Source organism: Macrotis lagotis, chromosome X, assembly GCF_037893015.1.
Source record: "Macrotis lagotis isolate mMagLag1 chromosome X, bilby.v1.9.chrom.fasta, whole genome shotgun sequence".
NCBI classification, from domain to species: domain Eukaryota; kingdom Metazoa; phylum Chordata; class Mammalia; order Peramelemorphia; family Peramelidae; genus Macrotis; species Macrotis lagotis.
In genome coordinates, this window is record NC_133666.1 from 78,352,646 (window position 1) to 78,367,475 (window position 14,830).

The window sequence follows — 14,830 nt, forward strand, 5'->3', positions numbered from 1 at the left end:
TGATCCTATGGATTGGTATCAAATTAAAGATCAGTTATCATTAATTGGTCATTAGAGGTAGGAAATGAGGAGTGAGTTAGAGAGGACTGAGAGAGAAAAATAAAAAGAGACAAAGCAAGAAACAGAATGAGAAAGTTACAGATATAGAGATATATGTAGAGGGTGGCAGTGAGATAATAGAGAAAGGCACAAAAGATGCACCAACAGAAACAGACAGAAACTCTCCCACAGAACCACAAGATAATGAGCAAGAGCAAAAGGGAAGAACCTTTTGTGGAGGATGCTGAGGAATATAGCTAAGAGATCACAGTGAATGACACTGAAAGAGATACTGAGAGTGAAAGACACACAAAGAGAATTGCGTGATAATGAGAAATAAATTGAGAGAAGAGATTATTTATCTACAGAAATTGTGGAATAGGGTTTGAGACCATAGCGGTTGATAGAGGTTAAGAAGAGACACCACATAATTATAAGGTAAGCCAACTTGGTGACCTGGTGTTAAGAGCCTACTGAATCTCAGATTTTATATACCCAAAGCAGCTCTGACTTTTTAACTTTAGAAGAGTTATTTAAACTGTGTCAGCCTCAGTTTTTTTCTTTAGTAAAATCATGGAGATGGATGTAATGGTTTCTATTGTTGTTTAACCTATTTGATCTTTTTGGTATCAAGTAGTACAGAGAATTCCCTTGTGAATTTGGGTTTGGAAAAGATAATCAAAATGAGAGGGAAGAGGGTAACAAAGTGGGGCAGCTAGGTGGTTCAGTAGATAGAGCACCAACCCTGGAGTCAGGAGTCCCTCAGTTCAAATCTGGTCTCAGACACTTAATGATTACCTAGCTGTGTGGCCTTGGGCAAGCCACTTAACCCCATTGCCTAGCAAAAATTAAAAAAAAAATAGGGCATCAAAGTGTATAAAACCCAGAAAGGAGGGTTGGGAATTCTGTCTATATCAAAAAAGTTGTGGCCCTTAGTGGAATGATCTTTGAAATTTAGGGACCTCAGTTCAAATCTTATTTTACATACATTAACTGGACAGGTCACTAAGAGTGGAAAAGCTTCTTTTTGTTTTCGTTAAATGTAAATGAGCTCAGCTGTCCTTCCACTTCCTTCCTGCTTTCAATCTATGATCTTGTTAGGGATAAATACAAAAGAAAAGGCCTGTCCTTACAGGGCAAATAATAGATAGGAAAAAATCAGATTTTGAGGCAAATGTAGTGAGAGGGACAAGGAGAATGAAGTAGAGATGGAGCTGGACTGAGAGAAAAAGACCAGGAAAGACAAAGACAGGTATAGCAATAAAATCAGAGGGGGCAGAGACTCAGAGAACAAGAGCCAGAGATAACAAGACAGAGACACAGTGGCCAAGTGAAAGAAATAAAAAGACAGAGAGGAGGCTTTGAAAATAAATAAAGGAAGGAAGACCCATAGAGCAAAGAGACCACAGGCAAAGTAGAGAAGTACAGGGAAAAGATGACTAACCAATGTAGGTCAAGCCCTGTAGGTGTCATTGTGGTTAGAGCACTATACTTGGAGATGACTTTTGCAATGATGAACCCACCTCAGCTGTTTACAATCTGTTTTGGAGAAGTCACTTAACCACTGTCAACCTCAGTTTTCTCAGTAGTAAGTTGATGGGACTGGATTTAGTGGTGTCTGAAGACCCTCCATTTCCATGACCCTCAAGAATCCAGGGAGAGAAGGGGATGTCTACTTGGAATTAAATTTGAAGATCTACTGAGTTGGATTTTATTGGAGGGAATCAAGCACTGAAGATGAGGAGACAGAGGGAAGCTTCCATAGAAAGTAAGAGTGTCAGCAGTAAGGGGAGCATGTAGACCAAAATACCTGGTTCTCCTAGTGAACTGTTCTTGAAAATCAGAATAAGCTGAATCCAAATCCTAGTTAATATTTGCAATAAATACTGGACTCTGGAGAAATTCACATAGAGTATTTAGTCCTAGGGTTTGTGTTGTACTGCAAGGTTGAAATCTATGGACCCTCCAGCTTTAAATATATGCTGTAAGTCATGATTATATTACAAATGGAAGCTAAGTGAAAACAAGGGAGGGAGATGGAGATTTTTTGAGAGAAATGTGAGGGAGAAAGATAAAAAATTTAAGATAAAGACAAAGAGTGCATAGAGTGCCAGGTAGTTATTAAGAAATACAGAGACAGACTGCTAGGAGAGACATAGAGGGACAGATGGAGATATCAAGATGAGGGAGGGAGACAGAGATAGATATAGCTAGAGAGAGAGAGAGAGAGAGAGAGAGAGAGAGAGAGAGAGAGACAGACAGACAGACAGAGACAGAGACAGAGAGACAGAGAGAGACAGAGACAGAGAGAGACAGAAACTGAGAGACATAGGGAGAGAAAGAGATGGAGAACAAGGAGTCAAAAAGAGTTAAAAGGATAGGACCCATTTGCAAGCATGGGTCAAGTTTTATGATGCTCTGGATGCCCAGGAATGAAAAAGATATCCTCTTGGATTAAGTGAGAGAAAGAGAGAAAAAGAGATGGAGACAGAGTGAGAGAGAATCAGAGGAAATAAGATATCTAGGATGAGACAGACAGAAGGGAGAATCCAGAGGAAATAGACAAGTACACAGTGGGAGGAATATACAGTGCTAAGCAGACAGGTTCCCTAATGGGTTCTTTTTCGAAGTTAGAATTACCTGAATTCAAATTCTAATTAATATAATGAATACATGTTTGACACTAGGCCATTCATACTGTGTCTGTGTGTGTGTCAAACTTAACTGCTGTTTTACCACAATGTAGCTGGTTCCTTAGAACTCTAAAGTTGTGATCATAATCATAACAGTGGAAAAGAAGCAACCATGTATTCATGGGTTGTAATTAGACTAAGGAGATAAAGATTTCAAAGGGATGATGACAGAGTGAAGAGTAGAGGGGGAGAGAGAAATAGAGACAGGGAAATTGAAGGAAAGTGACAAAGACAAGGGGCAGAAATATTGTGTAAAAGAAAGCAAATATTGTGGAAAAGCTAGACAAAAGAATAAGGAGACCCAAGGAACAATAGGAAGGGAAAGGTAAAGGAACACCAAGTAGATTGGGGGGAGGGGCCTGCATGATGTGAAAAGATCTGGCCTTGCAGTAGAGATTTTGAGTTAGAAACCTGATGCTAAGTGTCTAACTGTGTTAACTCCTGAAATTCCCATTACATCTCTCACCCTCCATTTCCTCCTCTGTAAAATGATGGAATTAGCCTTGATGGCCTCTGAGATTAATCCAGGTCTAATTTTCTTCAGGTTTTTCTCTGTGAGGAGGGGGATTTCTGTTTACCATAGGTTTATATAAAGACCATTTGATGAGACAGGGAAGCTAGGCTTAGAGAGAAAAGGAGGAGTAGAAGGGAGGTCCAAGTGAGTTGTGTTTGAAAGGAATTGTTTTTTGGTGGCAATCCAAAGCTGGGCTCCCCTCCTGTGATCCAGATTCAGTGGGGTTTTATCAGAAGGCATGAAGTGACAGAATGACTGGAGTAGGGCAGTGTGGGGAGTGGGAGGAACATCAAGCTCCTGTTTTGGTGTAGGTCCTCCATACTTTCCCTTAAATGGCTCCAGTAGTGCCAGCAGGCCAGAAAAAGGGCAGAAACCCATCTGAACATCGGGAACTTGTGGAAAGGCCCCAGTTACAAGCAGAAAGTGGGAAATGGACCCACTCAGGTCTCTAGACTTGTGGCATTCATGACAAACTTTAGGTTAAAGCGGCTGCAGATTTGCTGGTGGGGTGGTGCTGCCCTTAATAGAATAGGTAAGAATAGGATGCTTCTCCCAACAGATCATGGGTATGTGGGCTGTGAAAAGATGAGGAGGATTTCAGTGATGAGCATCGGGTCCAAACTCCACATGGTACAGAAAAGAAAACTAAGAAACAGAGGAGAGGCTGCATGTCCAGGAAGAGCAGAAGTGGGATCTATGTGGGAGTCTCTCTTACCGGCCAGACTACCTGCCTTACTTCTGTCCACCTCCCTCCTATGCCAGTGTGTGGGATAAAAATCCACTTAAATAATATAGAGACTCCTCTGAGCAAAAAGGCAAAGTTTTTTTGGCTTTTCTTGAGAAAAAGGCATACTCCAAGTCTAACAAATGTCATGAAGACCAAGGACCTGTTCCCAGGAGTCAGTCAAGCAAGATTATATGGCCTAGCACGATTACCCCCTCCATAGCCCCATCTCTTCCAACCTGATTGGTTAAGGTTTTCAGAGTTATAATCCTTACGCAAAAAATATACCCAGCAACAACGAGAAGAATAAAAATTTTTCATAAAATATTACCTCACCATCCAGGTGGCGAGGGTATCAGAAGATTTATAATGACCTTCTCTTAACTGAATTAATGTCTGAGTATGCATTATCTTCTAAGGAACTGTACTGTCTCTTCAGTTTAATACTTATCAAACAAGAGAAGGCAGGCTACTCATCTCACAGTCTGTTATCAAATAGGTGGTTAATTAAGACTGCAAGATCTCTTCTCTGGAAGTATTCCACTATTTCCCTCCCTATCAGAATCAATGCAAGGTCTTTCTGGAAATAATCCAGTTTCACTCCCTAGTAGAATCAACAGGGTGTCTCACTGGGAATATAAGGCCTCTCTTCCTCCTTTAAGAGTAGTCTAAGGGTAATAGTCTGTCTTTGTTTTAATAATTTTTAACCCAGAAGGCAAAAGAGCTTAGAATGAAACCGAGAATCAACTACCCAGCAAGGCTGAATGTCCTCTTCCAGGGAAAAAGATGAACTTTCAATGAACCAGCTGAATTTCAAATGTTCCTTTTGAAATGGCCAGAGCTGAACAGAAGGTTTGATCTTCAGATACAGGACTCAGGTGAAGCACGGAGATTGGAGGAGAGGGGGGAAATATGAGGGACTTAATGAGGATGAACTGCATGTATTCCTGCATAGAAAAATGACACTGATAATACTAATATGAACCTTCTCAGTTAATTGAGCAGGTAGAGAGAGCTTTTATAGTTGAAGCACAGGAGAAAGCTGAATTCGAAGATAAAATATGGTGTAAAAATGGAATCAATAGAAAAAAAGGGAAATGGAATGGGAGAAAGAAAAAGGAGAGGGAGAATAGTCCAAGATATTTCACATAATAAGATTTTTTTTATTACAATGAGCTATTGCAATGATATGGAAGGGGGGAGGCAAGGGGGAATGAGGGAACCTTTGCTCTCATCAGAGGTGACTAGGAGAGGAAACAGCATATATACTCAATGGGGTATAGACATCTGGAGTAAGAAGGAGAGGGGAGCAGGGTGAAGGGATGGGGATCTGAATAAAGGAGGACAGGATGAACCATGGGGGGAGAGTGGTCAGATGTAACACATTTTCTTTCTTACTGCTTGCAAGGGTATGGGATTGGAAGGCCTGTCCAGGACCATAGGGCCAGGTGGATTCTGGGCCTAAGGGGTAGTATGGGGGCTCAGGGCTTCTTGGCCCCAGGACCAGGGATCTGCCTGCTGAGCCACTCAACAACCCTACAGCAGAGTCAGAGTGAAAGGAGAGAGAAAACATAGTACATGGTAGTGGAAAAATAAGAAAGGAGGGAGTTGCGATCAGCAATGGCAACATTGGAAAAATATGGAAGTAACTTTTGTGATGGACTTATCATAAAGAATAAGATCCACCTATGACAGAGTTGTTGGTTTTGGAACAAAGACCCAAGCACATTTTTTGTTATTATTATCTGGGGTAGGGTGCAGGGCAAGTGGGGCTGGATGGCCTGCCTGGGGCCACATAGCAGGGTGACCTTTAGGTGTCTAGGGCCAGATTTGGACCCAGGTGCTCCTGGATCAAGGGCCAGTGATCTGTCCACCACCCAGCCACCCCTACTATTACTACTATTTTATTTTATTTTGGGTCTTTATTTTTCTTCTTTATGGTTTTTGCAGGGCAGTCGGGATTGGGTGGCTTGCATGTCACACGGCTGCGTGATTGTTGGGTTTAGGAAGCTGGATATGGGCTCGTGTGCTCGTGGCTCCAGGGCTGGTGCTTCATCCATTGCACCACCTGGACATACCTACAATTATTACTATTACTTTTATTTTTAATTTTAATTTTTTTCTCTCCCCTTTACTTTTTTTGCCCAAACAAGTCTATCTATATTCATGGGGGAGGAGGGGTATTTTGTTTACTTGTAAAGAAGAATATTTTATTAATGTAAAACAAAACATTTGTACAAAATGAGAATAAAAAATAAATTCAAAAAAAAAGGGTGAAAGTATTATACTATGTGTTTGGATCTTTTCCCTTTAGGTAGCCCAGTTGCCAATCAAGAGGCAGAGAAAAAAATGTGCATTTTGGAGAGTTTGTCATCCAGGAGAATAAAACAAAGCTGGTTATGAACAAAATCTTATTAGAAAAACTCCTGATTGCTAAACTTCAAAAAATGTTATTGTCCGTATTCTTCCATGATTATGTCCTATAGGCTCACAACCTTCCTTAAAAAGAAACTATCTTTACCTAGCTGTGTGGCCCTGGGCAAGCAACTTAACCCATTTGCCTTGAAAAAAAAAAGAGAGAGAGACAGAGGGAGAGGGAGAGGGAGAGGGAGAGGGAGAGGGAGAGAGAGAGAGAGAGAGAGAGAGAGAGAGAGAGAGAGAGAGAGAGAGAGAGAGAGAGAGAGAAACTATCTTTAGTTTCAGTGGTATTCTATTTTTCTCCACTTCAACATTCACTTTGAAAACCTTGAGTTCCAAATTCTCTCCCTTCCCCCTAGCCCACTCCCTCTCACTGAGAAAGCAAGTTGCTTGATATAGGTTAAAAATGTACAGTCATGAAAAATATTATACTAGTGATGTGGAAAAAAACATAATCCTCCCACAAAAAGAATAAACTCAGAAAATTAGGTGAATAAAAAATATGCTTGGAAAAATGTCAGGTGCTCCGGGGGAGGCCAAACGAATGTAAAAATACCAATTATACCTAGACTGATCTACTTATTCAGCATCAAATCAGTCTGCCGAAAATTGTTTTACAGAGCATGAAAAAAATAGCAAAATTCATTGAGGGGTACAAAAGAGCAAAAATATCAAGAGAATCCATTATGTGAAATGCAAAGGAAGGTGGCCTATGCATGTAGCAATAAAAAGTAAAAAGCGGCAGTCAGCAAAACTGTTTGATACTGCCTATGAAAGAGAGTAGTGTATCACTGGAATAGAGTAGGTACTAAAGAAACAATAGTAAATGACTATAGTAATCTACTCTTTGATGAAACCCAAGACTCCACCATCTGGAATAAGAATTCGCTAATGAACAAAAACAGTTGAGAAAATGGAAAACAGTATGGCAGACTATAGATATAAACCAATATCTCACTCCATATACCAAGATAATGTATGAAAGTCTACATGATTTCAACATAAAGGGTGATATCATAGGCCAATATGGAGAACAAAAGTGATATACCTGCCATATCCATAAAGAGAGAAGGAGTTTATGACCAAACAAGTAATGGAATACATTACAAAATGCAAAATGGATAATTCCGATTACACTAAAATTATAAAGGTTTGCTCAAATGAAAACAAATCAAACAAGGATAGAAGTAATGCCGAAAACCTGGGAAACAATTTTTACATCCATTATTTCTGATAAAAGTTTCATTTCTAAAAGATAAAAAGAACTGAGTCAAATTCATAAGAATACAAATCATTTCCCATTTGATAAATAGTCAAAAGATATGAAGAGGAAATTTCTTCAAATAAAGAAATTAAAGTGATCTATAGTCAGACAAAAATGCTCTAAATCACTATTGTTCAGAGAAATGCAAATTCAAACAACTCTAAGATAATGCATCACATCTTTCAGATTGGCTGATATGACAAAAATGGAGAAGGATTAATGTTGAAGAGAATATGGTAAAAAGTCGGACCATAATGGATTGTTAGTAGGGATGTGAATTGATTGAACCAATCTGCTGAGCTCTTTGGTACTCTGCCAAAAGGACAACCAAACTGTGCATACCCTTTGGTCCAACAATATCACCACTTTGTCTATATTCCAAAGACAGCATGAAAAAAGAAGGAAAAACCTCCATGTGCAAAAATATTTATAGCTGCCCTTTTCCTGGTAGCAAAATACTGGAAACAGATGATTATCTATGAATGTCTCAGGTCTTCTCAGTGACACAATGATTCAAGACACGTACAGAGGACTGTCTCATGGAGGAATAAGCTATCTGTATCCACATAAAAAAGTGATTGATTCTTCCTATTGAAGCATATTTTTTTCCACTTTGTTGCTGGATGTGTTTTTTATCCCTTGGCTTTTTCTGTCTTCTTCCACAACTGTGGCAAACATGGAAATATATTTTACATCATGAAGCACATATGAAACTGTTTCAAAATGCCATCCATTGTAAGAAGAGGGAAGGACAAGGAGAGAAGGCTTAAATATGGAACTCATTACCTTGCAAAAGTGATTGCAATGAAAAAAGGGATTGTGTTTAACAGGATCTTACATGTCTCACATATATCTTAGTACTTGTTGCCATGGGGAAGTAGGAGGGAAAGGAGGGAGGTAAAAAATGTGGAGCTTGGGGCGGCTAGGTGGTGCAGTGGATAAAGCACTGGCCCTGGAGTCAGGAGTACCTGGGTTCAAATCCGACCTCAGACACTTAATAATTACCTAGCTGTGTGGCCTTGGGAAAGCCACCTAACCCCATCTGCCTTGCAAAAACCTAAAAAAGAAGTGTGGAGCTCAAAATATTACAAAGAAGAATGTTGAAAATGGACTGTGCACAAAATTAGAAAAAAATAAAATACAAAAAATAGGGGAATGCTAAAAATATTTTCACATGTGATTGGGAAAATAATACGCTTTCAAGATGAAAAAGCAAGATGGGCAAGTCACTTAAAACTATTGCCTTGCAAAATCCAAAAGAATTGAAAAGAAAAAGTAAAAGCAATTTCTCTACAAAGGATATTCAAGCGAAAAATCTCAGAAACTGAGGAATTGAAGCCCATATTCCAAGAAACCCTAAAGAAAAATATAGCTTGACCCAAAATTCTAGTACAATTTTACAAAGCGTAGAAGAAAGATGTAAGTGAAGAAGTGAAAATTATTATCGAAACTAGATGAGATTGATAGTTGTGTTAAATGAAGAAATTACCATGACCCAAGGGAAAATCTTCAAAAGAGCATTGCCCACTTTCAACAAGATTTACAAAACTTTATTCACTGTGGAAAACTCCTTCAATATTAGAATGTACATAAAAAATAAAATGATGACTTCAAGAAGCAAGAAGATACTTTAAAGAATTCAAAAGGGTATGCAATTAGAGAAATATGGGATATTTCCAAATAATAAACAAGTAACAGACCAAAGAAAGAACATTAAAACATTTTAATACCTGAAAACAAATAGAGTAACTAGATGACATAAAATACTAGGGATTGTACTTCCCAAAACAATCTCAGAACTATATGAAGACAATTACCTGATATACTTCACACAAATCATGTCAGATCTAAATAAATGGAAAAAATATCAATTGCTCATGGATCCATTGAACTAAAAAACAGTAAAAAGTACAATACATCCTAAATTTATTTACATATTCTGTGATATACCAAACTATCATTATTATTATTATATAGAACTAGAATTAATCAAAAGCAAATTCAGATGAAAAAACAAAAAGTCCATCCCACTGACAATATATTGTCAAAGTCTCGAAAGTTCAGTTAAAGAAACTACAGCTTCTCCCAGCCAAAGTAGGAAATTTATGCAGTTTCTTTTGATATTCCTTACATAATCATGTATTTATTATTAGTCTAGAATTAGTAGATAGGGACAACTAGGTCGTTCAGTGGATAGGACACCTGCCCTGAATTCAGGAAGACCTGAATTCAAATCCCAAATCAGACACTTAATAATTACCTAGCAGTGTGACCTTGGGTAAGTCACTTAAACCCTACTGCCTTGCAAAAACTAAAAAAAAATTAAAAATTTTTCAATAGGTAGAGAAGATTTATTTTAGAACCCACTATTCCCTAGGTGAAAAACAAAATTTATGGTATACATCTAAAAGGCTAGAATATAGCATTTGTGCTGCTTGTCTTGCTTTTCGAATATACAACCAGCTTACCATTTCCAATGGTAGTTGATCCCTATTCTGGAACTTAAAATTCCTATTGGCAGGCTGTATTCTAACATCCCCCAAAAGGGCTGGGTGGACTTCCCCTTCCATTCTCCCATCTACAGAGCATATGAAGGGTGGACTTTTAAAACGATCACATATTTGCTTAGATATTCTTTAGCATATCTGTACATGTGGTGAAATTGATCTCTAATAACTCTATTGAATAGAAGAAATTTTTTTTCTAAATGAATTTAAAGGAAATTGTTACACACAGACAAAATAATTATATACTGCCCTAAGATGTGTGATCAATGAAGTTTTGCTATTTGAGGTCATATTTTTGGCACTTTAATTTAATCAAATTCTTAATTTGATTCTTATATCTGTACACAGTGTTCATAAGTTGTCCCTTGGGATATGAAAAAAACTTTTCATCATGGACCCTTTGGACCTCTGTTAGATCACTGTATTCATCAGAACAACCAAGTCTTTCACAGTTGGTGATGTTGCAGTATTGCTCCTGCAGTGAACAACGTTCCCCTGGTGCTCCTCATTTGACTTTGCATGAGCTCAAATAATTCTTGCCTGGTTTTTGGAAACAATCCTGCTTGTCCTTCATTGTGGCACAATTATATAGTTCAACCATACACACCAATTTGTTCATTTATCCTTCAACTGATGGGCATCCCTCAATTTGCAAACCTTTCCCACCACAAATAGGCCTTCCATGAATATATTTGCTAAAGTATTTCTGGGATGCACTGACTTCTAGGTCAATTATTGCAAACCTGCTGAAAAATACACCTGAGCAATGTTATCCAGGTAGATCTCCCTTCACATAGGGGGACCATTCTGCAGACTCTTTTATACAGCAATTTGACTATAATGTGAAATTGCCTATGAATGGGGAAAAGAGCAGGAGGGAGGAGGAAGGGATTGTTGTCCCCATGGAGACGTGATTGAGGGGCACCTGTGGGGTGGACTCAGAGAAGTCAGAACATGAGGAGGAACAGATGCTTGTTGGGGCCTTCCCAATGAGGCCCTACCTGGAGAAGAAAGGGAGAACTTTCCAGCAGGTACATAGCAGGAGGCCAGACAGGTAAACATTCAGGAGAGGACAAATGATAGGGAGGGGCCCTGGACAGATGCACTGGCCTCAAAGAGGACTGGCACAAGACCAAAATGCAGGAATCCAACTCTCCGGCCAGTAGGTGCACTTAAATAAGGTCTGTCTCTCAGCATGGAGGTCTCAAGCCCAGCTCTGATCCATCAGTGGGGCTGGACGTCTCTCTGAAGCTCTGATTTTCTGCTTTAACTTGGAGGATTTCTTGAAAGGGTTTTGGGGATGTCTTGGGTCAGTGGGAGGCCACTGAGCCCCAATCTGAGGGGCAGGAACTGTAAGAGATCCCAGGACTCTATGGCCAAGGTCACATAGTGGCTTTTTGGAATTCTGAGTTCTTTCAGTTCCTTGTGTACAGTCCAATTTGCATGATGTAACTTTACAGAAAGTAAGATCTGCCTGCATTCTGCTCTGTTCCCATTCAGTTTTCTTCAGACACCTTTCATATTTAAGGTTCTAAGATTCCATTCATCTTATTGAATTCTTTCATATTTTATGGTTAGATTTAACTAGCTCTGAGAAGGAAAAGTTGAATTCTTCCACTATTATTGTTCTACTCTCTGTTCATTCACTTACTATCTCCTTTAACAATCTGAATGCGAGGCCATTCCCTACACATGTGTATACTATTGATATTACTTCATTTTCTATGGCTCCTTTAATCAAGTTGTAGTTTCCCTGCTTGCCCCTTGTAATCAGGGTTCTTTGGGCTTTTATTTTGTCTGAGGTTATCATTGCTGCTCTTGCATGTTTTACTTCAGATGAGGTATAACAATCGCTACTTCAGACCTTTTATGTTAACTGTGTTTAATCTCTTTCTGTTAACTATATTTCTTGAAAGAATAAAAACAACATATTGTAGGAATCTGGTTTCAAATTCATTTTGCTTCCCATTTCCATTGTATCAGGGAAATCATCCTATTCACTCAATTACAATTATTAGCCATCTTCATCCCTCCATTTTACTATCTTCTGTTTCTCCTCCTCCTTCTTCCCTTCCTCTTCCTCCTCCTCCCTCCTCCTCTCCCTCTCCCTCTCCCTCTCCCTCTCTATCTGTCTCATTCTCTCCTGCTCTCCCTGTCTGCCTCTTTCTACTGTTCCTCTGACCCTTTACTTATGTCTCTTACAAAAGACCCTTGGCCTTTTGTCATCAGTTCACTCTTTTTTCACTCATTTTATATTCTGTTATCGTCTCTTTCTTCTTGCCTATAGGATAAGATAGATTTTGTTGACTAAATGAGGAAGTGCGTTTTCCATTTGTGAACCAATTTAGATGTGGGAGGTTTGAACATGGCCCTCCTCTCCCATTTTCTGTTCCTATGTAAAAGATCTTTCTTGCTCACGTACATTACGTGAGGTCGATTTCCCATTCTTTCCCCCCCTTCTACCGTTTCCAAGAGCATCCAAATTTCACACCTCTCCATTCATTATAGGTCATCCCTACGGATGGCCCATGCCCCAAACCCCTTTCTACGTAAAAATGGTCTACCTACTCTAAGAATAACAACAATTCTTAGAAAATATATGATTCAATTTCCAATTTAGGAAAGTATAGAATTTAACCTTAGTGAATTCCTAGGGATTAGTCTTTCATATTTACCTTTTAGTGCTTCTTGTATTTGAAAGTCACATTTTCTACACTTGTCTTTTCATCAGGAATGCTTCAAAGGCCTCAATTATTGGAATATCATTTTTTCCTTCTTGATGTCTTTCTGTACAGAGCAGGACCGTAGTAATTGGGATGTTCTTCAAGCATGTGGTTCCAGCCACAAGCATCTTGTCCGCTGAGGGTTGAGAGGCTAGATGTGTTTTCACACAGAGCAAACCTGTAGTGGGTGGTGTAGGAAAGAACCTGAGAAGCCTTTCTGGACAAAGAAGCCAACCTTTATTAAGAGAAGCAAAGGGGTGGTCTCAGAATGCACTGGACAGACTGGAGGCCCCCCTTCGTATCTCTCAAAGCTTGGCTTCTTTCCCCAGAAGGCTACCCGGGTTCCTTCTTACACCACAATGTTCTCAGAGAGTGTCTTCTACCACAGTGTCTTTTCCTCTGAGTGTTCAGAGAGCTGTTTTGACAGAAGGCAATTGCGTAGGAATGAGAGTATGCTCAGAGAGATTATTTTTATCCGCAGGTATTATCTCCTCCCCATTCAGAGACAGAAGGTGCTTTGAGACGAAGTGATACTGCCGATCCAAAAGGATTCTTTGAGATACGATCTTCAACCAGTGTCTTCTCCTCTGAGTGTTCTGAGGTTAGATGTGCTCCCACAGAGAGTGAGCCGGTAGGAACTGGAATGTTTTGGAAAGAGTCTCTCCCACAAAAAATATCTTTTCCTCTGTGTATTCTAGAGCAGGGTTGACTTTCTCTCCCTCCTAAAACAAAAAATACAATTTGTCACATGGCATGGCTTTCAGGGACAAGGACAGGAAGATGAAGGGATGCATGCGGTACCCTGAAAATGTTTAAATTTAGTCAAGAATCTGAAGGGTATTATGGAGGTAGAAAGGAGAAAAGAAAGCAGATTTGGAGGTTCAGAGTGATTCCTTCCATGTCTGCAGACTCAGGCTTGGAACTTGGGCTGAGACTTCCAGTGCTGAGAGAGGAGACCTTTGACTATTCTGCTCATTTATCTCATCTGGCTTCCAAGTGTCTGTCTTCTGTCCATCCATGATTGGATACCCTGTGTCTTTCTTCATTCTACGTGTGGCCAGTCCTCTCTTGACTGTGGCCGTGTCCATTCTACATGTGTCTGTCCCTCCCATGTTCTTCTTCTTGATTCTGGTCAGGCCATCATGAGGTTAACCCAAATGCACAATTAATCCTTCTCCTGTACTCTCTTTTCTGTCCCCAGACCCCATGTGTCTTTACACCATCCCCCAATCCCCTCCCTTCACCAGCATTTGACCCACATCCTCCTCCCTTCTTCCCTTGAAGATAGGTCTGTGGACAATTTCACATTATGGTCAAGTTGCTGTCCTGAGAGTTTTGCACAATGGCAACTTTGCAAAAGCAAAACCTGGAGTGGATAAATACCCAGATGGCATAATTGGAAAAGAGCCTGGCAGAAGATAGAAGAGCAACACCTCATATCACTTATCTAGTTAAAAAAATGGATAAATCAATTAGATATGATAAATAAAATATTAAAGTAACATATTATGACAATGTTCACTGAGCCATAATTAAAAGATAATATCACAGTCATTGCTAATGACTCTAGGATAGCCCCCCAGATCATTAAATCATTAATCAATAGTTATTAAGTAGGTTCGTCCTAGGTGCTATGCACATAGAAGGACATGAGGCTAAATGCAGAAATCAGCCTGTATTCCTAATAAGTCTTACATAAGAGGCCCTGTGGGAGATTCTGGAGATTGAAACAATATTAGGGACAGAGCTCTTAAGCACTTTAAGCTTTTGTTCTAAGGAAAGAGGAAGTGCATGAAAGTATACAGAGAACAAAATTAACAAAGGCAAAGTACAAGGCAGTCTGGGAGTGAGGCCACTAGCAGGGGGAATCAGGTGAGGCTCATGGAACGGGGATTCTTGGACTGTGTCTGGATGGAAGAGAGGGATTCTCTGAGACATAAGGACTGAA

At 39.6% G+C, this 14,830-nt stretch overlaps 1 long non-coding RNA gene across 1 annotated transcript in view; it reads right to left on the bottom strand.

The window, feature by feature from the left end:
- The window catches only part of LOC141502501 (uncharacterized), a 168,105-nt gene that overhangs the window by 56,620 nt on the left and 96,655 nt on the right, over positions 1-14,830 (bottom strand). Inside the window, exon 3 of the long non-coding RNA XR_012472557.1 lies at positions 12,835-13,604. This is a non-coding gene — a long non-coding RNA (uncharacterized LOC141502501). The remainder of the gene's footprint in view (positions 1-12,834; positions 13,605-14,830) is intronic.